We start from the raw sequence: 21,622 nt of genomic DNA, 5'->3' as shown, positions 1-21,622 counted from the left end.
TTAACTTACAAAACAAGAGACGACAAAGGAAATCAATTACAGCAGTGCAGATAATCCACAGATCATCGCGGCCGTGAACCAGCAAATCGTGGACGTAGGGCCAGAGGGACTTACCGTAGCCTGTCTGGGGCTATTGTCCATGCACAGGTGTGCTGCAGAGTGGTGCCTCACAGCAGGATTTCTTGTGTGTCAGCATTGCCGTGAGTCACATGGAAACATCTTCTGGCGTAGCTCTGTCACTGACAAAATCAGCCAGAGGTGAGCAAGATAGAAGCTTCTGAGAGTGACATTTGTTTGATTTCCTCACCTTTCACAGAGAGGATCGACAGCTACTGCCTGAAGATGATAAAGAAAGACCTTTAGGGGCACCTGGGTGGCTCTGTCAGTTAAGCATCAACTTCAGCTCGGGTCATGATCTCGCGGTCCGTGGGTTCAAGCCCCGCGTCGGGCTCTGTGCTGACAGCTCAGAGCCTGGAGCCTGTTTCAGATTCTGTGTCTCTATCTCTCTCTGCCCTTCCTCCACTTGTGCCCTATCTGTCTCAAAAATAAACACTGAAAAAAATTTTAAAAAGACTTGTATATAGTTAAGTGACTATATAAACATTCCTATTTGTCAAATGGGAAAGATGTATGGCAAAATAAATACATATTGAAAACTAAGGGGGAGGGTGGATGGAAGTGCTTACAAGGTGACATCTTGTCGGCCAGGCTTTCTCTGAGAGATCTCCCCAGAATAAATAACACCACTCCTCCCATTACCAGGCTCCTTATTCCCGTTACTGTATTGTGTGCCCAGGACTTATCACTACCGATTATGGTTTTATCTGCCGCTGTTATTGCTGTTACGATTATTATCCGCCTCTCCTAACTAGAAGTCAGTTCCAGGAGGGTGGGAACTTTATCTCGGTCGCTGCTCTAATCCCAGCATCTAAAATTGTACTTGATAGATAGTAAATGCTCAATAAATATTTTTTGAAGTTTATTTTTTCTGAGGGTGGGGAGGGGCAGGGACAGAGAGAGAGAGAATCCAAAGCAGGCTCCATGCTGTCAGCACAGAGCCTGACGCGGGGCTCAAACTCATGAACCGTGAGATCATGACCTGAGCCGAAATCAAGAGTCAGATGCTTAACTGACTGAGCCACCCAGACACCCCTCAATAAATAAAGAAGGGTACCTGGGTGGCTCAGTCAAAGGAGCATGTGACTCTTGATCTCGGGGGTGGGAGTTCGAGCCCCATGTAAGGAGATTACTTAAATAAGTAAATAAATCTTTAAAAATAAATAAATATATTTTTAGAAATGTACAAATGAAAATAGAAAATGTACTACAAAATGAAATTACAGAAATGAAAACAAACAGGTCAAGAAAGGTGAATGAAATTAGCTCATTTATTAAATGAAAAAACAATCTCAGATGGGTCAAAAACATGAACCAAATAAAAGATAATAGCTTCAAAACTACAGGCTCTGAGGGGCACTTGGGTTAAGCGTCCAACCTCGGCTCAGGTCATTATCTCACAGTTCGTGAGTTTGAGTCCCACAGTGGGCTCTGTGCTGACAGCTTGGAGCCTGGAGCCTGCTTCAGATTCTGTGTGTGTGTCTCTCTCTCTGCCTCTCTCCCACTCTCACTCTGTCTCTCAAAAATAAATAAACATTGAAATTTTTTTTTAATTCAGGCTCTGAAGAAAAAACGCAAATTTGGTTTCCAAATCAAGGATTTATGAATTATTTGGCTTACATAAGTTATCCATCCCTTTTTAATGCTGCATTCCCCCTTCTTCTCAGAGGGCTGTTTTGAGGCTGTAAGCAGATAGTCCATGTAAACTATGACTTTGAAGGGTGCCTAGTTCGTGGTACCCAGACTAACCATCAGCGGGGAATAGTACAAGTGGAAATGGCCTTGCGTGTAACAGGGCGATATTAGTGAGAAGGATTGGTGTCATGAGAATATACAAGATGTGGTCTGCAGAGTTAGAGAAATATTCTCCAAGAAGTGATATGAGAGCTGAGACCCAAAGGATCATAGGAACCAATCAGGTAAAGGGCAAGGTGGTAAGCAGAAGGTAGAAACCCACTGGTGCATGGGGGGGGAGGGTAGGCAGGGGGGAGGGCATAGCGTTCCAGAAGGCAGCGGCAGCAGGTGTGAGCAGATCATAAAATAGAGAACCGTCAAGCAACACAACCATGGAGAAAGGTACATCTCATCGCTGTAGCAGACGCTTGAGTTAACAGACCCCGTAAAAGGAACTTTTGTTATGCATCCATTCAATTCACTTAACAAATACTGAGCTAAGCTTTTATGTGCCAAGTACTAGGTCAGGTGCAAGGGACAGAGCCTGGGGAGGCAGAACTCTTAGCTTCATGGAGCCTAGGGCAGGGGATGAGGGTAGTTTTGAAAAATTAATCATAAGCGCACTGGTTTTATTATTTAAAAAAATGACAGAGCACTACAGAAACATAGGACTCCTGATTTAATTCAGCATCAAATAAACTTCCTTAGAGAAAGTACCTTTTGGAAGATAACTTGAAAGAAAATTGATAGCTCTTGAAAATTGATGAGGTGGGTCAGTCAAGGTGCCTGGGAAGGCATTGAAGTAAAAGAACGTGTTGAATTTGAGTATCCAAAAGAAGTTGGGTGTGTCTGAAACAGAGAAAACCAGAGAGAGAGACAGAGAGAGAGAGAAAGTGCAAGAAGAGAGAAAAGTTGGAGAATAGGCAAGGCATAGTAACCCAACGTAAGGATTTTATTTCCTAATTCCATAGGGAATCATTGAAAGGAGGTTGACCAGTGCATTTTACGTGTTTAAAAAAAAAAAAATCATTCTGTTTATTGTGTAGAAAATTGTTCAGAGCAGCCAAAAATGAGAGTTGAAGGGACCAAGTGTATTTGTCAGTGCAGGCTAAGTTGTCTTATAGTAACAAATGACCCCAAATCTCAGTGGCTTAAAAATAAATATGCTTGGGGCACCTGGGTGGCTCAGCAAGTTAAGTGTCTGACTTCGGCTCAGGTCATGATCTCATGGTTCATGGGTTCAAGCCCGCGTCGGGCTCTGTGCTGACAGCTCAGATTCTGTGTCTCCTGCTCTCTCTGCCCTTCCCCTGATCATGCTCTGTCTCTGTCTCTCAAAAATAAATAAACATTAAAATAAATAAGCGAGCAAGCTTTTCTCACTGGGGCTGCACATCTTTCACAGACCACCCCGGGATCCTGCTCAACATCACCCTTGCTCGGGAATGCAGACTCACAAAATTTCCCCGTTGGAGGATTATTTGCCATTGCAGGGAGAAGTCAACAGGGCAGACCACTCACCAGCTCTTCCCAGAGCAGAACATGCCATGTCATTTCTACAGACATTTCATTGGCCAAAGGATATACTTAACCCCAAGGGACCAAGAGGTACAATCCTACCATTTGCCTGGATAAAGTAGAATAAGATAGTTGTAAATATCTTACAGGCGATCACACCAATTAAGAATATGCAACAGTATTCTAGGTAGCAAGTGACTCATGAACAGTTAAGAGATTTTATTTTATTTTAAATTTTATTTATTTGGAGAGAGAGAGAGCATGAGCAGAGGAGGGGCAGGGAGAGGAGGAGAGAGACAGAATCCCCAGCAGGCTCTGTGCAGAGCCCAATGCAGGGCTCACGGACCGTGAGATCATGACTTGAGCCAAAATCAAGAGTCAGACAGTTGTTTGAACCATCGACTGAACCACTCAGGCACCCGACGAATAGATGATAAAATTAGAATTACTAAAATTCATCAGTTAGTTGGATGTGGGGGTTGAGGGAGAGGGACCATTGCCCCATGAGATTGGGTGGTTGCATGGATGGTGGGGACCTATTCCAGGTTAGCAACCACAGAAGGCATATGTTGGAGGAGGAGGAAACATCCAGAGATCTCATTAACATCTCGCTGATACCTGAAGCCAATGGAACAGAGAAAGTTTTCAGATTAGGGCATGCAACCTCTCTTCCTTTGGGATTTGCTCAGTTTTAGCACTGTTCTATGTGATAGGAATATCTTCAGGCCCAGATACACTGACCGCTGGCCACCCCGTGAGAGAATGTGTGCATACAAGGAACGCCTATGACAGATTCTTGAGGGAGACAGCACGTCCAGACTGGGTGGGTAGAGAGAGGAGAGCTGTCAGATGATAATACTAAGAGAGAGCCATGAAGATAGGAGGCAAGTCAGGAGGGGTACGAGTCTAGAAACAAGAGAAAGAGGTGTTTCAAGAGAGTTTTAGTGGCCACCACAGGCGAATAGTGTCACGGAGTCAGGTAGGACACAGGTGGAAAGTGCCCATCGCTGTGAGGTTGGGAAGGAGCTGAAGTCAGAGTTCCTGATATTTCTACCTCCAAGCAGAAGAGCAAGAAGAATTGGAGGGCACATCCAGACATGAGGGGCTGATGCATCGGGATACGGTCCGGGCCCGTCCCTGGTATAGTGACCAGATGGAGGAGATAACGTGACAGCTGCTCACACAGTGGAGAGATGGGGCCCATCAGGTGTTCTAGACCTATGTTTCTCCACCCCCACTCAGGATTCAAAAGGAATCCATTTAACACGCAAGAGGAATCGAAAATGACTCTCCTTAATTGTATAGATGTAAGATATAGATGTATACTCTCTCATTCAAAAAGAACTAGAGAGAGAACAGCCAGTTCGGGCCCATGAAGGGTTTCTAAACACAAAGATGAACAATAAGGAACAAAAAATTTTGGTAAACGTCTGATTTTTTTTCTGAATAACATTCAGGAAAACCCTGATGATGTAAACAGATGAAGAAGAAGGCATCTAGAATTTCAATAGCGAGTTCAAAGTTTTATTCTGCACTCTTATTCGTCAGTATAGGCTGGCTACTGAAACGTGAGAAAAACAGCCTCCATAATTTAAGTGACTAAACATAACAGAATTTTGATCATGAAACAGCAGAATGTTCTGTGTGATTCATAGGGCTGAGGCCTTTTCTGTCCTGTGGTTTCAAGGGAGGACTTTTCCATTTATACCTCTGAATAATCTGTAATTGTAACAGAACACCAATGAAATCTGGTATCATTTGTGGAACTGAACAAAGTCATTCTAATGCTCACTTCAAAGAAATACAATTTTGAAAATCTCATCTGAAGAAATAACATTCACGATTGGGTATTGGATCTCTAGAAATTACAATAAATTAAAATGATTTTTTTCACCTTTTTTTTTTTACTTTTTGTTATTAGATAATTATAAACTCAGTAGAACATTCAAAGAGTACAGAGAGGTCCCATGATATCTTGCGCCAAATTTTTCCCAAATTGGGAGCTTGACATTGTACAATGGGCGTGTACGTGGCTCCATGTCATTTTAACACAAGTGTGGGTTTGTGTACCATGGTAGCAAGCAAGACACAGAACGTTTGATCATTGCAAAGATCGCCTTGTGTTACTCCCACACATGTGGTTTACAACCACATTCGCCTCCTCCCCTCTCCACCTCGAATTTCTGGCCACCGTGATTCATTTGCAGCTCGATAATTTTGTCATTTCAAAAATGTCATAGAAATCGAATTATACACTGTGTAACCTTTGGAGATTGGTATTTTCCAATCAGCATAGTGCCCTTGAAATGCACCCAAGTTGCTGCGTATTACAATAGTTGGTTACTTTTTATTGCTGAGTAATATTCCATGGGATGGCTGTATCGGAGTTTATTTTACTGTGTGCCACTGGAGGAAATTTGGTCATTTCCAGCTCTTGGTAATTGCAAATAAAGCATCTATGAACAGTCATATACAGGATGTGTGTGTGTGTGTGTGTGTGTGTGTGTGTGTGTAAACATAGGTTTTCATTTCTTAGGGATAAACACCGAAGATGCAATTGCTGGGTAGTATGGTAGTTGCCTGTGTAACTTTTTAAGAAACCGCCAAACTGCTTTCCAGAATGGGGGTACCATGTTTTTAAGTTCACACCAGCAATGTATGAGAGATCTAGTTGCCTTACATCCTCTCCAGCATTTGGTATTGTAACTCTGTTTTATTTTAGCTGTTATGATTGACATATAGTGATATCTTATCTCAGTCTTAATTTGCAATTCCCTAACGGCGGTGATGTTGAAAATACTTTCCTGTTCTTATTTTCCAACCATATGTTCACTTTGGCAAAATATCTCTTCATATCTTTGTTCATTTTCTAGTCTGATTTTTTTCTTTTTACTGTTGAGTTGAGAGTTCTTTATATATTCTAGATACTAATCCTTTGATAGATATGTGGTTTGCAAATATTTTCTCCCAGTCCACAGCTTGTCTTCCTATCCTCCAAAAAGGTTCTTTTGCAGCACAAAAGTTTTTAATTTTGATGAATTACAATGTATTAATTTTTCTTTTAATGGATTGTGCTTTTGGTGGCATGTCTAAGAACTCTTCACCAAGCCCTGGGTCTTCCTTTTATAGGCAGTTAAAGTTGAAGCATAATTATTGTCTTAAGACTTTTCCTCTTTTCTGATGTACGCATTCAGTGCTCTAGTAAGTTTCTCTCTTGGAACTGCTTTCTCTGTGTCCCACAGATTTTGATAATGATGTATTTTCATTATCGCTTAGTTAAGTATGGCTATTTATTTTCTCTGAGACTTCTTCTTAGACCCATCGGTTATTTAGAAGTGTGTTCATTAGTCTCCAAGAGTTTGGAGATTTTCCTGTTATCTTTCTGTTCTTGATCTCTGATTTGAGTCCACTGTCATTGGAGAACAGATTCCAGACAAATTTCCATTTTTCAAAATTTGCATTTGTGCCCAGAGTTGAGTTTATCTTGGTGTATGTTCTGTGGTCCCTTGGAAAGAATGTGTATTCCCCTCCCATTGGGCGGTGTGTTCCAGAGCTGAGTTGATCTTGGTGCATGTTGTGTGGGCCCTTGGAAAGAATGTGTATTCCCCTCCCGTTGGGTAGTGTGTACTATAAATCTCAATTTGTTTGTTTTTTTTAATTTTTTTAATGTTTTATTTATTTCTAGGAGAGAGAGACAACGTGAGCAGGGGAGGGTCAGAGAGAGAGGGAGACACAGAATTGGAAACAGGCTCCAGGCTCTGAGCTGGCTGTCAGCACAGAGCCCGACGCGGGGCTCGAACCCACGTACCGCGAGATCATGACCTAAGCGAAAGTCGGACGCTTAACCGACTCAGCCACCCAGGCGCCCCTATAAATCTCAATTTGATCCTGCTGGTTGATGGTGTCGTTAAGTTCTTCTGCATCTGTGCTGCTATTCAGTGTAGTTGTTCTTCAGTTTGGGGGGAAAAGGCATTAAAGTCTCCTTCTTTAGTTATGCATTTGTTTCTTTCTCTTTTCATTTGTTTCTGCTTTACATATTTTTATTTCTGCTGTTTGGTGCCTATACATCTAGGATCCCACTATCTTCTTTGTGGGTTGACCTCTCCCTTGTTATGTAGTGATACTCTCACCTGCTAATTTTGTTGCTGTTGTTCTGAAGTACAATTTGTCTGATATTAACAGAGCCAGTGCATGTTCTCTGGATTCACATTGCACAGTAAATATTTTCCCACACTTTTACTTTCAACCTGAACTCATTGTCAGATTTGAAGAGAGTTTCTTACAGACAGCATAGAATGGGGTCTTACTGTTGTTGTGATTGTTTGGCTTTTCTCTGTTTTAATCTACACCGTCTTTAATTGTGTATTTAGACCATTTACGTTTAACATAATTTTAACTATTGACATGTTGAGGCTTGAGTCAGATATTTTATTTTTATGTTTTCTGTTTATCTCTGTTCTTTTCCCTGACTTCCTATTCTTCAGTTTGAACTTGAACTTTTTATTTTTAGAATTCCATTTTGAGTTGCCTATAGTATTTTTTTAATGTTTTATTTATTTTTAAGAGAGTGAGACAGAGACAGAGTACGAATGGGGGAGGGGCAGAGAGAGAGGGAGACACAGAATCCTCAAAGCAGGCTCTGAGTTGTCAGCACAGAGCCCCACGCGGGGCTCGAACTCATGAACCATGAGATCATGACCTGAGTTGAAGTTGGAAGCTTAACTGACTGAGCCATCCAGGCGCCCCTATAGTATTTTTAATGTATCTTTTTATACAGCTTTTAAATGCTTTCTTTGGGTATATGTTTAACTTAAACAGCTTAACGTGTCACCCTTTACCCATTCTAGTGAAGTATAGAAAGCTGACCTCTCTTTACATGCCTTTACTCGCCCCCATTTATAATATAATTGTCTTGAATGCTTCCTCTACATACAAGGAAACCCACACTAGACAATATTACAGCTTTTAGCTTCAACTGTTGAACACAATTTAGAAAACTTAAGAAGGAAAATGTATTTACCTATATTTCTTTCTCCTGTATTCTTTCTCTCTTTCTTTCTTTTTTAAGTTTTTATTTTGAGAGAGAGAAAGCACAGGCAGGGGAGGAACAGAGAGAGAGGGAGAGAGAAAATCTCAAACAGGCTCTGCAGTGCCAGTACAGAGCCCAATGTGGGGCTCAAACTCAAACCATAAGATTATGACCTGAGCCAATACTTGACTGACTGAGCCACCCAAGCACCCCCTTTCTCTCTTTCTGATGTTCTCAGTGTCCTTTCATATTTTCCTTTCTGTCTGGACAACTTCCTTGAGCCATCATTTTTGGGTAATCTACTGGTGACAAATTCTCTTCATTCTCCTTTATCTTGCAATATCCTGGTTTTCTCTTTTTTCCTTAAGGATAGGCAGGGTTGTTTTTTTTTTTTTCTTTTTCTTTCAACACTTGAAAAACATTGTACCATGTCCTTTTAACCTCTCTGGTTTCTGATGTGAAATTACTGTCATCCAAATTGCTTTTCCCCATATGTCATTCTCTGGCTACATTTAAGAATTTTTCTTAGTCTTTACTTTTTATGTTTGACTGTGATGTGTCCTCTAGTGCATTTCTTACAGCTATACCTTTATTCTTTCCTTTTTTGTTTTTTTGCCAATTTGGGAAATTTTCAGCCATTATTTCTTCAAGTTATTTTTTAGCCCCATTCTTCTTCTCCTTTTCTTCTTTTTTAAAATGTTTACTTATATATTTTTGAGAGAGAGAGAGAGAGAAAATGAGCAGGGGAGGGACAGAGAGAAAGGGAGAGCCCCAAGCAGGCTCCTCACTCTCACCACAGAGGCCCATGGGGGGGTTGGAACCCACAAAGCATGAGGTCATGACCTGAGCCGAAATCAAGAGTCAGATGCTCAACCAAACTGAGCCCCACCCAGGCGCCCCTCCTTTCCTTCTGAAACTTACATCAGTTATTATCCCACGTTCACCGAGGCTGTTTTCTTTTGATGTTTTTATGTCTTTCATCCAGACAGGAAAATTACTATCATTCCATCTTCAAGTTCTCTCTTTCTTTTCTCCCTCCAGTTCTGCTGTCAAGCCCATCTGTTCAGTTTTCCATCTTGGTTCTTTTTTGTATCTTATTTTTTGTTGCTGTAATGTTCTGTTCTGTTGCAACTTTCTATATTCTTGGTATCCCATGTAATCTTTAACTGAAACCATGACTTTCGAGATATCGTGCGATAAAATTAAATCCTTCTCTGGTACTACTCTGGTGAATGAAGGGGGGGGCATGCCACCTCATTTCTGCCAGATGGGTGGGCTTAGAAAGGCTCCCATTGACCCCCCGGAGGTTGGAAGGAAAGATTCTTCGTCACTGCTGGGTGGAGGTGGGAGTTGAGGTTCCCGCTAGGTATTCTTTAACTCTATCTCAGCAAAAATGGAGTAGAACACCATGTGACCTTCAGTGACATCACAATGGGTAAGTGAGTGTCTTGTTACCACTACGTGGCGATGAACATTCAACCTCTCCACTAGACCTTCTCTGACACCACCTGGCAGCATTAGTACGATATCTCGTTATAACCCAGCGATGATGGAAATAGGGCGTCCCCACCCAGTCTTTACCGCAGGGTGCCAGGTGTAGCCACAGCTTTTGTGTGGCGTTTGGCTGGAGTGAGCCACTGTGGTCTGAATGTTTCCTGTCTTGCAAGATGGCACCTTTCCTGACCTTTGCTTACAGAGAAGAGGCTTCCACTGGGGTCTTTTTTTTGTCTATGCCTATTGGTGTTTCTGGGGGTAGGTCATTTCAGTTCTAAGTCCGGGATGTACGAGGAAAACAGAAAACCCAGAAGAGTTACCGCCTTGTTGTTCCTTGGCTCCTGTGGTACCTATTCAATTCATCTCCCCACCTTTGAGAGTCTTATTATGTTTCTTTTATATGGAATATCTAGGATTTTTAGTTCTCCATAACAGGAGGAATAGGAAAATGTTATGTCTGCTCAATCCTCCTAGAAGTGGATATCCAAGCTCTAATAACTTGGAAGTGTTCAGTGGTGTAATAGGAATGGATATAACAGTCAAATAGACAAAAACCATGTTTAAAAAAATCAGTATGAATTCAACAAATGTTGAAAATTTCCTGGATAACCAGAGAAAGCAGAATTAGATCTCTGTGCATACAAAGATCCAAAATAATTTTTTAGATAGATTCATTGTATAATTAATTAGTTTTAAAGGTACAAATATATGACAGAATGTAAGTGCATTGTATAATGAGGTAGGAATAAATTTATAACATTCTCTGTACTAATGACAGCGGTCTTTAGAATAATCGTTATAAATCATTTAGAGTCATAGGAGTACTGTATGGAAACATTAATTGGAGAAAGGCCCAAAGAGATCATTTGCATAAAAATACAAGTAATGCTAAGAAGTAGTAAACAACTGAAGATCCTAACAATGTTAAGTAAATCTTGGCATACCTAGAGAATAGAATGCCACGGAGATCTTATAAACCGTGTTGTACAAGAATATTTAATGGCTTGGAAAAATGCTCATAATTCATCCCTAAGTACAAAGCAAAAAGCAGATTACAGGGAGGTTAAGACACTAATGCTATTTTATCTTAACAGTTTTAGACATTCAGAGAAAGAGCCTATTAAGAAAGCGTTAGGTATTGGGGCACAAACATGGCTTAGTCAGTTATGCCTCCGACTCTTGATTTCGGCTCAGGTCATGATCTCGGGATTCATGAGTTTGAGTCTTGCATTGGGCTCTACATTGATAGTGTGAAGCCTGCTTGGGATTCTCTCCCTCTGCCCCTCCTCTGCTTGTGCACACTCTCTGTCTCTCTCAAAATAAAAATAAAAAAGAGAGAGAGAGAGAGAAATACTATGTCTCAGTACTGGAAAATGAGGCACTGGAACTATGACTGTTTTATTTTTCATCTTTGTATTTTCCTGTCCTCAAAATACATGTTTTAAAAAGCATACTTTTATACTTAAAACAGTCAATGTATGTTAGGGAATCTCTAGGTCTTGGAAATGACTTTGGGTGCTTAGTGATGTTATCTGCATCATTCATGGTACCATCCTTGACGTGTTAGTTTTCATTTCTGTGCTTCTTGCTTCACTGTTTTTTTTTTTTTTAACATTTATTTATTGTTGAGAGACAGCGCATGAATGGGGGAGGGGCAGAGAGAGAAGGAGACACAGAATCCCAAGCAGGCTCCAGGCTCTGAGCTGTCAGCACAGAGCTCGACACGGGGCTCGAACCCACGAACCGTGAGATCATGACCTGAGCCGACGTCAGACACTTAACGGGCTGAGCCATCCAGGCACCCCTCCCTCTTGATGCTTCATTATTACAAGGTGGCTACCGTGCCTCCAGGAATCATACCAACACTCCAGGTGGATAGAGGGAGGAAGAGAGCCCACCTCCTGCATCATCACCTCCATCTCATCAGTTTTCCAGAAGCTCCCTTCAACACACTTGCTTACACCTTGCATGGCCAACCAAGGGGAAACCGAGGAATAAGTAGGCAATTTTCCAGACTCCAGCACAGATATGGCCAAGAAAGAAGGGGCCAAGAATGGATGCCAAGTGAGCCAACTGTGATTTTCACATAGTATTTTTATGTAGAAAATTAAAAGCATATTTTGTGGAGTGCATCGATCGAATGTAGTGACAACCAAAATATGCAGAAAGTGTGTTTCGCGGGGCCTATAAAAAGCATCTGTGACATCTGACCATTAAAAGGAGTTAGGGGATGTACTTACAAACTATTCGGGCCCTGATCCCTGCATTGCAGGGGTGAGACATTATAAATTACATGCCTCTACGCTGAGAAAAGATGAGAAGGCTGATGCTGAGCGTCCGTATCTCTACCATAAACTCTTTTCAGGCACTTCGTTGTATGCGGCAGGCAAGAGCGCTTTCAAGCTGTGTTTGCTTACATGAAACAGCCATCCAGCGACGGCAAAAAAAGAAAGAAAGAAAGAAATCATCAAAAAGCAGGATCGGTCGTAGGACTGAAGGCAGCAAGCTGTCAGACAAAGAGCGAAGGCTGGGGGTCGGGAGATCTGAAGATTCTGCTGCTAAGCAGCTGTGTGCCCTTGGACACATCATTAACATTGACCAACTTCAGGTTCCTGATCTGTGAGATCGGGGGGCGGTGTGCGGAGAAGACCACTTAAGCACTTGGAGCCCGAGATGGCCGTATCCTATTATAACTGATATCTTCTGAGAATTAATAACTGCAAAGGTAATGAATCACGCTGACCTGCTCGCTGTGGCTGGCAGAAAGGAACACAGAGAGAACTGGAGGAACAGAGATGTGAGAAGGCTTTGGCTCCGTGTCAGCTGCCATCATTCATGGAAGATGGTCCAGCCCACGGGGGAAATACGGCAGATATAAACCCTCTGCACCCACTGAGACTCTGTTGACATTATTTTTGTGCAACTGGAGAAATGGCCTAGCGGTGCGATGGAGCCCATGATCCTAGTTCACGACTTAGAGCCCTTGTTGATTTCATTTCACAAACTAGAAAGAATATACCTCGAGGGTGAAAGAATCACAATGCCCAGGAAGTGGTCACTGGTAGCTACTAAAATCTTTCAGTCCAGGGATCAGAGGCCACGCAAGGAACCTTACCTCGGTACTATCAGAAGGTATCAATAACATTCAGGTTCAGAGTCCGCCACGGCTGTCAGCACAGGCTGTGATGAGGTTGGACTCCTCACTCCACCACTTAAGCTGTGTGACATTCCACAAGTTATTTACCCTCTCCGTGCCTCCATTTCCCATCTGCAAAATGGGGGACAGTAATTGCCCCAGCTCCTTAGAACTGGGTGAAAAGGAAACATTTTAGACCATGCCTGGTCTCTAGATAGTTATTAACAAAGAGGTAAGCTTTCATTCTTCAAGTAAATGGATGAATTTGCAACTAAGTTTATAAGCTGTTATGTACTTTGTAACTCGCGGTGGATTTCTTAACTGGGGGGGGGGGCGGATAGAGTTTCTTCGTTGCAGAAAAGGCAAAAGTAGGGAGTTTACCATAAAGCTTGGGGAGACTTTTAATGGGAAACATTCCAAAGGATGTGTGCAGTTTTGCAAACAATTGTTGCTGTACCTCTACGACTGGGTGTGAATAAGACAGATACAAGTTTTTCAGGACAGACAGGAATGGAAATGTATCTTTGGATTTGACTTGGACTACGTTTTTCAGAAGAAATGGACAATTGGATTGGAAGTGGTCATGGAAACAGAACCGGAAAGGTTTTAAACTATGGTCTCTTCTTCTTTCTCTTGCTGGAAACTTCTCCTGGACCGTTAACAGGTGATCCACATATGGTCTGTTAGTAACAGGGTGTTAGAATAGAGTTTCAAATCAGTGGGGAAAAGGGTATGCTATTCATTAAATGGTGTTGAGACAGCTGGCTAACCATTTGGAAAAACAAAGTTAGAACCCTATCTCAAACCAAAGTAAGCCACAAATGGGTTAAATATTTAAGGAAACAAAGTGTGAGCCTCAGAAGAAAATACAGGTGACTAGCAGCAAAACTATATTATGGCAAAAGACTTTATGACTATAACACTCACAGCCAGAAATTCTAATAGGGAACATGATTGCTAATTGCATAAAACGTTTTCTTTTCTTTTCTTTTCTTTTTTTAAATGTTTTATTTATTTCTAGGACAGAGAGAGAGAGACAGCATGAGCAGGGGAGGGTCAGAGAGAGAGGGAGTCACAGACTCTGAAACAGGCTCCAGGCTCTGAGCTGGCAGTCAGCACAGGGCTCGACGCGGGGCTCGAACCCACGAACCGCGAGATCATGACCTAAGCGAAAGTCGGACGCTTAACCGACTAAGCCACCCAGGCGCCCCAAAACGTTTTATTTTCTTAATATTTTTAATGTTGATTTTTGAGAGAGACAGAGTATGAGCGGGGGAGGGGCAGAGACAGAAGAGAGGGAGACACAGAACCCGAAGCAGCTCCAGGCTCCCAGCTGTCAGCACAGAGGCCAATGCGGGGCTCAGACCCACGAACCGTGAGATCATGACCCGAGCCGAAGTCAGACGCTTAACCAACAGAGCCACCCAGGTGCCCCAGGAGAGCAGTAACTTAAGAAAAATAGCTTCCTCAATACAGAAAAAGCTTTTATACATGAATTAGGGAAAAGATGACCCATTCTCGTCTTTTCTCCCAACCCTAATGTGGTGATGGCCATAGACAGGAGATTTTAAAAAGAAGAAAGACATAAGGCTAATAGTATATAAAGAAAATACAGCCATACTTATAAGCATCTACTTTTGATCTATCAAGTTGTCAAAGGTAAGAGCAAGCACACATCATGTTTGAGGAAGCATTGGTCAAACCATAGGCAATTGTAGATTGCAAATATGAAAAACCTTTTCGGGGAGCTAGCGGGCCATGTGGGTGCTGTTTTTAGTGAAGAGTCTTTGACAGCCTCCAATATTTTTCCTTAGAAAATTATCGCTGATATACCTGGAGATTTAGACCAAGGGTGTTCGTTCAGCGGATTTGGGAATCTCAATATAGAAAGTTCAGGACACACCTGTCATCTGAGGCTGTCTAATAATTAAGATTGAGTTTCCACAGTGGAATACTATGAAATCATTTCTTTAAAATAAAAAAAAAGGAATGTGTTGAGACACAGTGACATCGCTATGAAAACAGTTATAAAACAAGACTATCGTATAGGTCATATTTATATCAGAATTCTAGACCTGGCTGAGTTTAGCGTGTGAACACACATACATGGAAGAATATTAATAAATGATTAAAAAGAAGGGTCCCCAGGCCCTCAGAACTGCCACAGTCGTGAAAAACAAGGAATTACTAGGGGAATTGTCAGACCAGAGGATTCTAGGGAGACCATGAAAATGAAATGCAATCTATCTTGGTTTGGATCCAGGAACAGAAAGAAGACATTAATAGAAAACTGATAAAATCCAAAACCAAACTGGAGTTTAGTTAAGAACAACATATCAGTATCAGTTTCTTAGTTTTGACAAAGGAACCCCAATACTGTAAGGTGTGAACAATGAGGGACACTGGATGAGGGCCATATGCGAATGCTCTACACCATCTTCGCAGCTTTTATGAAAATCCAAAATTATTTCAAAATACAAAGCATATTAAAAATACCAAGACATTTTTGAACCTGTTGGATTGGATTTGGGTGACTAAAAGATCCTAAGACGTTCATGGGGCACCTGGTTGGCTTAGTCGGTTAAGCGTCCGACTTTCGCTTAGGTCGTGATCTCGCGGTTCGTGGGTTCGAGCCCGCGTCGGGCTCTGTGCTGACTGCCGGCTCGGAGCCTGGAGCCTGTTTCAGAGTCTGTGACTCCCTCTCTCTCTGACCCTCCCCTCCTCACGCTGTCTCTCTCTCTCTCCTAGAAATAAAAAAAAAAAAAAGATCCTAAGACGTTCAGATCATATGTGTATAATTTTCTTATGCGGAGTGTTTATATTATACACTGGAGGCTAAACTGATTTAAAAATAAAATAGTATAGAGGTATATGTGTGACTATGGAATAATAGGAAAAAACATTATGATACAGCATGACCCTATTTAAATGTTTTTTAAGTTGGTTACCTGTTTTTGCTCCCTTGCCTAATTTTAAAAACAAACACACAATACTTATAAGATGGAAATAATTAAAGTTTCAAACATCCCTGAAGGTGGGCACGGACAGGTTCACTTCTCAAACCTCTAGGCTTGCACCTCATAATCAGCAGTTTCCTGGTCATGTTTTGAGACCACAGAAAATTTGTCTCTTTCTCCTAGTGATAGATTTAAATAAATAGTCCTTTACTCTAATTGTGACCCAGTATATTTTTTCTCTGCTTAATTCAGTCCCTTTAAGACAGAAGGATAAAGATGGAAGTCTCACTACAAATAAAAAGAGAGAACACAGTTCACACCATGAACTATTTTCCTCTGGGTGGGTTATTTTGAAATATAGTTTTCATGGGCGCCTGGGGGGCTTAGTCAGTTGAGCGTCCAACTTCAGCTCAGGTCATGATCTCACGGTTCGTGGGTTCGAGCCCTGCGTCGGGCTCTGTGCTGACAGCTCAGAGCCTGGAGCCTGCTTCAGATTCTGTGTCTCCCTCTCTCTCTCTTTCTCTCTGCCTCTTCCCAGCTTGTGCTCTGTCTCTTGCTTGCAAAAATAAATAAACATTAGAAATTTTTCAAAAACAAAATGAAATACAGTTTTCAGAGAAAACGACAGCCAGCTGATGCGAGAAAATACAGAATCACTCAACGGGAGTGCCGCCGTTGGAAAACCGAAGGGCAGAAAGTAAACAACCATTTTGCCTGTTTCACGTGTAACACATAATCACAGCGCTACCATATTTGGAATAAATGGCCCAACATTCGAATGCAGATACGACTGACATTTATCGTAATATTTTGGACATGTGTCCACATCATGCAATCTCTTCATGTGCTTGTCTTACCCAGAAATGAATTCGCTGGATGGTCTCCAAGCTGTAGTTTGGGTTTCTAAGAATGTAAATACCACATTGTAACTGAGGGTCCTGGTAGCTTCTAAACTCATGGAGATCAGGCAGTGAGAGCGGCTTGAGAAAGCACTGGAGACGCATCTGCCCACGTCATCTCCCCCGTGGGCCTCCCACTGCTCTGCGTCCTGTTTCAAAATTCGTTTCTGCATGCCTCAGGGATGTGACAGTTTTCTAGAACCTTCCTCACAAATTCAGTGGCTTATGCCCGCTGAGAGTTACCGGCTCCCAGAGAGTTACCATGTTAAGGAGAACAGATTTTATCTCAGTGGTCTTAAGGGTTGAGTTGTGGTCCTTCATCCCAAAATTTGTATATTGAAGGGTTTTTTTTTTAATGTTTATTTTTGAGAGGCAGAGTGTGAGTGGGGGAGGCGCAGAGAGAGAGGGAGACACAGAATCCAAAGCAGGCTCCAGGCTCTGAGCTGTCAGCACAGAGCCCGACGCGGGGCTCGAACCCATGAACTGTGAGATCATGACCTGAGCCAAAATCGGACGCTTAACCGACTGAGCCGCCCAGGTGCCCCTCATACGTTGAAGTTTTAATCCCCTGTAGCTCAGAATGTGACTATATTTGGAGACAAGGTAAAGAGGTAATGAAGTTAAAATGAAGTCACTAGGGTGAGACCTGATCCAATGGGACTAGTGTCATCGTAAGAGGAGATCAGGACACACGGGGAGAGGACGGCCATCTTCCAGCAGAGGAGAGCGGCCTCCAAAGAAACCAACCCTGCGGAACCTTGATCCCAGAGTTCCAGCCCCCAGAACTATAAGGAAATAAGTGTTTTGTTTAAGCCCTCTAGTCTGGGGTACTTTGTAATGGCGCCCAGATGGCCCCATACTAAGGGCAGCAGAGTGTCTTGAGCAGCAGCAGGAGGCTGGTTAGATTGATCTTCCTGGACCATCACTCTGGGTGACGGACCGGAGGTGAGCATCGCAGCCACTGTGGAGGCCTGTGCGGACTGTGCTCAACGCAGACCTGAGGGGCACCTTCTAAATAGATGTTAATTCAAAGAATGTGCCCACAGATGGTTCATTAATACATGCTTTGCAAAGGCACACTCATGAAGGGACCCTGATGACCGAGCGCAGGGGAAGGGACTAGAAAGAAGCAAAGAGATTTGAAAGAGATTTAGAAAACAGAGTCAATGCTTGACTTCAAGTTTGAGGAACCAAATGGGAGTATCCAAGTGGAGATTTTCAATAGGGAATTGGAGATATGAAGATGGGGATTTTTATATGTGTCACGATTCAAGGCCCACTGTTTTAGTTTCTTAAATTTTTATTTATTTGAGAGAGAGAGAGAGAGAAAGAGAGGCAGAGACAGACAAAAACAGAGATCCGAAGCAGGCTCCACACTGACAGCAGAGAGCCCGACGTGGGGCTCAAACGCACCAGCTGTGAGATCATGACCTGAGCCGAAGTTGCACACTTAACTGACTGAGCCACCCAGGCACCCCAGAAAGCCCACTATTTTAAACTACAGGAGCTGGAAAGAACAGAAAGAATACTGAACAAAACAGGGAAAGAGCCTACGAGAAATAAAAATAAGTGTTATAATCCAAACTCTGAAGTCAGATGCTCATTATGGGGACATGGTGTCCAAAGAAGGAAAATGGTGCCTCCCATTTTCTTTCCCTCCTCTGCCCACCCACTGCTTCCAGGAACAGCCAGCTTCTCATATCCAATTCCTTGAGTCTTGGGAGTCCCCTGGATACAGAGATAGTGGATGCATGGATTTCCATATCCATCCAGCAAATACTGGACCAGTCCCTGCGCTATGTCATATACTGTGCTAAGCTTCTGTTGGCCAATAAAACTCTTCATGTTCTCCCCTTTCTCAGAACAATCCAGAAGCTTGGTCTGTTGCAGCTCCCCCTGCTCTCCCCTACACACAACTATAAATCTATGGGTACCATGGAAGAGCAAGTCGAAGTTCTTGCCAAGTGCATAGCTGAAGTTGCTTTGAGAATATGTGTAGACTTGGGAAGGAGAGCAAAGCCACTGGCCCTTCCCCTTCATTGTCATACATAGTCAAGAGTTGACCGTGAAGGAGGCTGCATGGAGACCACAGCCGACTGCCTTGTTTGTGCGTTACCTGGGAGGAGCCCCTTTGGGACCCCCTGAAAGTCACAGATGAACAGGAGAAGGGGGTTTACTCTTGCTTGAGCTCGAAGTATTATCATTTGGACACAGTGTTAAATACAGCCCCACTACCAGCCCCAGGCTGGTGAGACCCAGAAACGTTTGAGCAACTCGAGACAAGTAAATGTGCATTCAAATCCTTCTGGGAACCTGGGTTTGGATTGTCTTGCTTTTTTAAAAAGAATGCTTGCAACATGAAATAATCGTTTATGTTGATATTTGACTTAAATGGCAGTTTGTTCAGCTTAGTAAGTCCGTCAAGAGCAAAAAATTCATATGTAGGAGATTATAGGAAAGCAGAAAGCTTTGGTCTTTTGGCAGAAGGGAAGGGAAATAAAATAGCTTTGACCAAGAAGTCAACAATCCTGAAGTGAGTTGTAAAATCCAGGCTGGAAGCTATGTGGAAACGCACCGTCATCCAGTCACGTCCTCGTGAAGGGATGGTGACACTGTGGGGAAGCTGGACCCTGATGGAGGAAGACAGTAGAGGTGATTTCTCCCGACTTTGCTCAGACTTGATTCTAGAACATGCCAAGAGGCATGTCCTTTACTTGTCTCATTCTTGTTCAGCATAGTTTCAGCCCAAATGAGAAATCAGCAGGGACTAGCAAGCCTTTGGTTATAGAGATGTGAGCGATCTCACAAAATTCTCTCCAGTTGGTAAGGAGAAGAAATCCACAAGTAGAAATTAGTCCTGGGAAACATACTTTACCTAGAGGTGGATGTGTCCCCCAGCCAGTGTTCACCTGCCCTTGTTTTCTCGCCTGCCCTAATAGAGCCACACTGCCCCAAAGCAGCCAGAGGACTTTACTGAGTGCACTGGGGTGGGGCCATGCAGTTCCCACAAACCCATTATGGAGACGGCAAAGCTGACCATCGAAAGCCCATTAACAGTACACAGATTCTTCTTTGGGAACCATCTGAATAGTGGTTCTCAACTGCAGTTTGCATACAGATAGTCCAGGAGCTATTGTTAAACTACAGATTCTGGGTGCACCTGGCTGGCTCAGTTGATTATCTGACTCTTAATGTCAGCTCAGGTCATGGTCTCAGGGTCATGAGATCAAAGCCCTGCACTGGGCTCCGCACTGAGCATGGCATCTGCTTAAGATTTTCTTTCTCTCTCCATCTGCCCTTCTCCTCAGCTCACACACATTCTCTCTCTAAAAATAAAAAAAAACCTAATTAAAAAAATACAGATCCTGATTCATAAGGTCTGAGATGGGGTCTGAAACTTTATACTTCCAAATGGCACCAATGCTGTTGATCCACATACTACTTCAGTAAGTTGACTTCTCCTATAACATACCCTAGATGGAGGAAAATGGCGTTGCCTTTTCCACCTAGCACTGCAAGAGAAAACTGTCAGCCACAGACGTGTTCAGCTTCAGTTGAATTCTAGACTGTCTGCACTTGATGAATGAGCCTTACAGATAATCACCAATTCAAAGGAAAGAGAGATATATGCCAATGCTTGTAATTTTTGTTATCTGTCACCATTATGAAACACCATGTTATGAAATACTGAATTTATGTACAACTCCTCCGATTACTGGCAAACTGTCCACGCTAAACATCTAATTGCAAATCTGCTTAGTTGAAAAGCACGGTCATTGTACTGCCTCACTTCATGAAGAGAGAACCTGCCCAGGGATTCAGAAGATTTGAAGTCCTCGCTCTGTCATTCACCTGCTGTGTGACTCTGAGTACTGCCTCCTGCCCCTCTGAAGCTCAGATGTGGAATGAATAGGACCGACTACATGTTTGTAGGGATCCTTCAGCTGTAAGGTCTGTCTGCTGCATAACATATCGAAACATCATTTAAGTTTTCGCCAATGATTAGGAAGGTGCTGGGTGTGGGGGTGTGGCGCTAGTCATCGGTGTAAATACCCTTGGTTTCACATCAGTGAGAACAGGACTGAGATTGCAGTGTTTGGGGCACTGGCTTTAAAGTCAGATGGAGATGGGCTCCAATCCTACCTCCCTGTGTTACCAGGCTCATGGTATAGACAGGACAGAATTTCTCGGAATTTCAGTTAGATCATCTACAAAATGTCCAATGAGACAGCATCATTAGAATATTCCAAGTAGAGTGGCCCACTGTTCTGGTTTGCCCAAGACTGAGGGGATTTCCAGGAGGTATAACTTTGAGTGAGAAAACCAGGACAGTCCTAGGTGACGGAGTCATTGGCCATCCTAAATTCCCAAGGGCCAGCTTTGAGACTCCCATAAAGCACATAGAAAATGTTTAAGGAGGATTGCTTCTTGGCCTTTTGGCTAAGATCAAGTGTAGAAAATGTTCAAAACGAGTTAGCCACCATTACCAACAGTATAGAAACTTAGGGAGTTCAGGGTGAATTTATGTTCATCCAGAAGCATAATCCAGAATTGCCTTTCTGGTTCCTGACATGACCTTCTTAAAGGTTATATGGTTCTCTTTCCTAAAAAGAGAAAGGGGACTTTAAATAAAGTCCCTGCTTTGTCATTCACTTACTGTGTGACTTTGAGTTATGCCCCCTCTGCCCTTCTGGGGCTCAGACGTGAAGTGAATAGTCGCTGTGTGACTGTGATCTACAACGCAACACAAAATGGCCGCCTTCCCGCAAAGTTAAGTTTTGGATCAAAGGGCAACATGGCC

The 21,622-nt window shown here is 42.7% G+C and overlaps 1 pseudogene; it reads left to right on the top strand.

The window, feature by feature from the left end:
* The first annotated feature begins 21,241 nt into the window (after window positions 1–21,241).
* LOC120228819 lies at window positions 21,242–21,402 on the top strand (annotated as a pseudogene).
* The last annotated feature ends 220 nt before the right edge of the window (window positions 21,403–21,622 follow it).

Source organism: Hyaena hyaena, unplaced genomic scaffold (assembly GCF_003009895.1).
Source record: "Hyaena hyaena isolate Hyena2069 unplaced genomic scaffold, ASM300989v1 scaffold_27, whole genome shotgun sequence".
NCBI lineage: Eukaryota > Metazoa > Chordata > Mammalia > Carnivora > Hyaenidae > Hyaena > Hyaena hyaena.
This window is presented reverse-complemented; position numbering and strand designations above follow the sequence as displayed.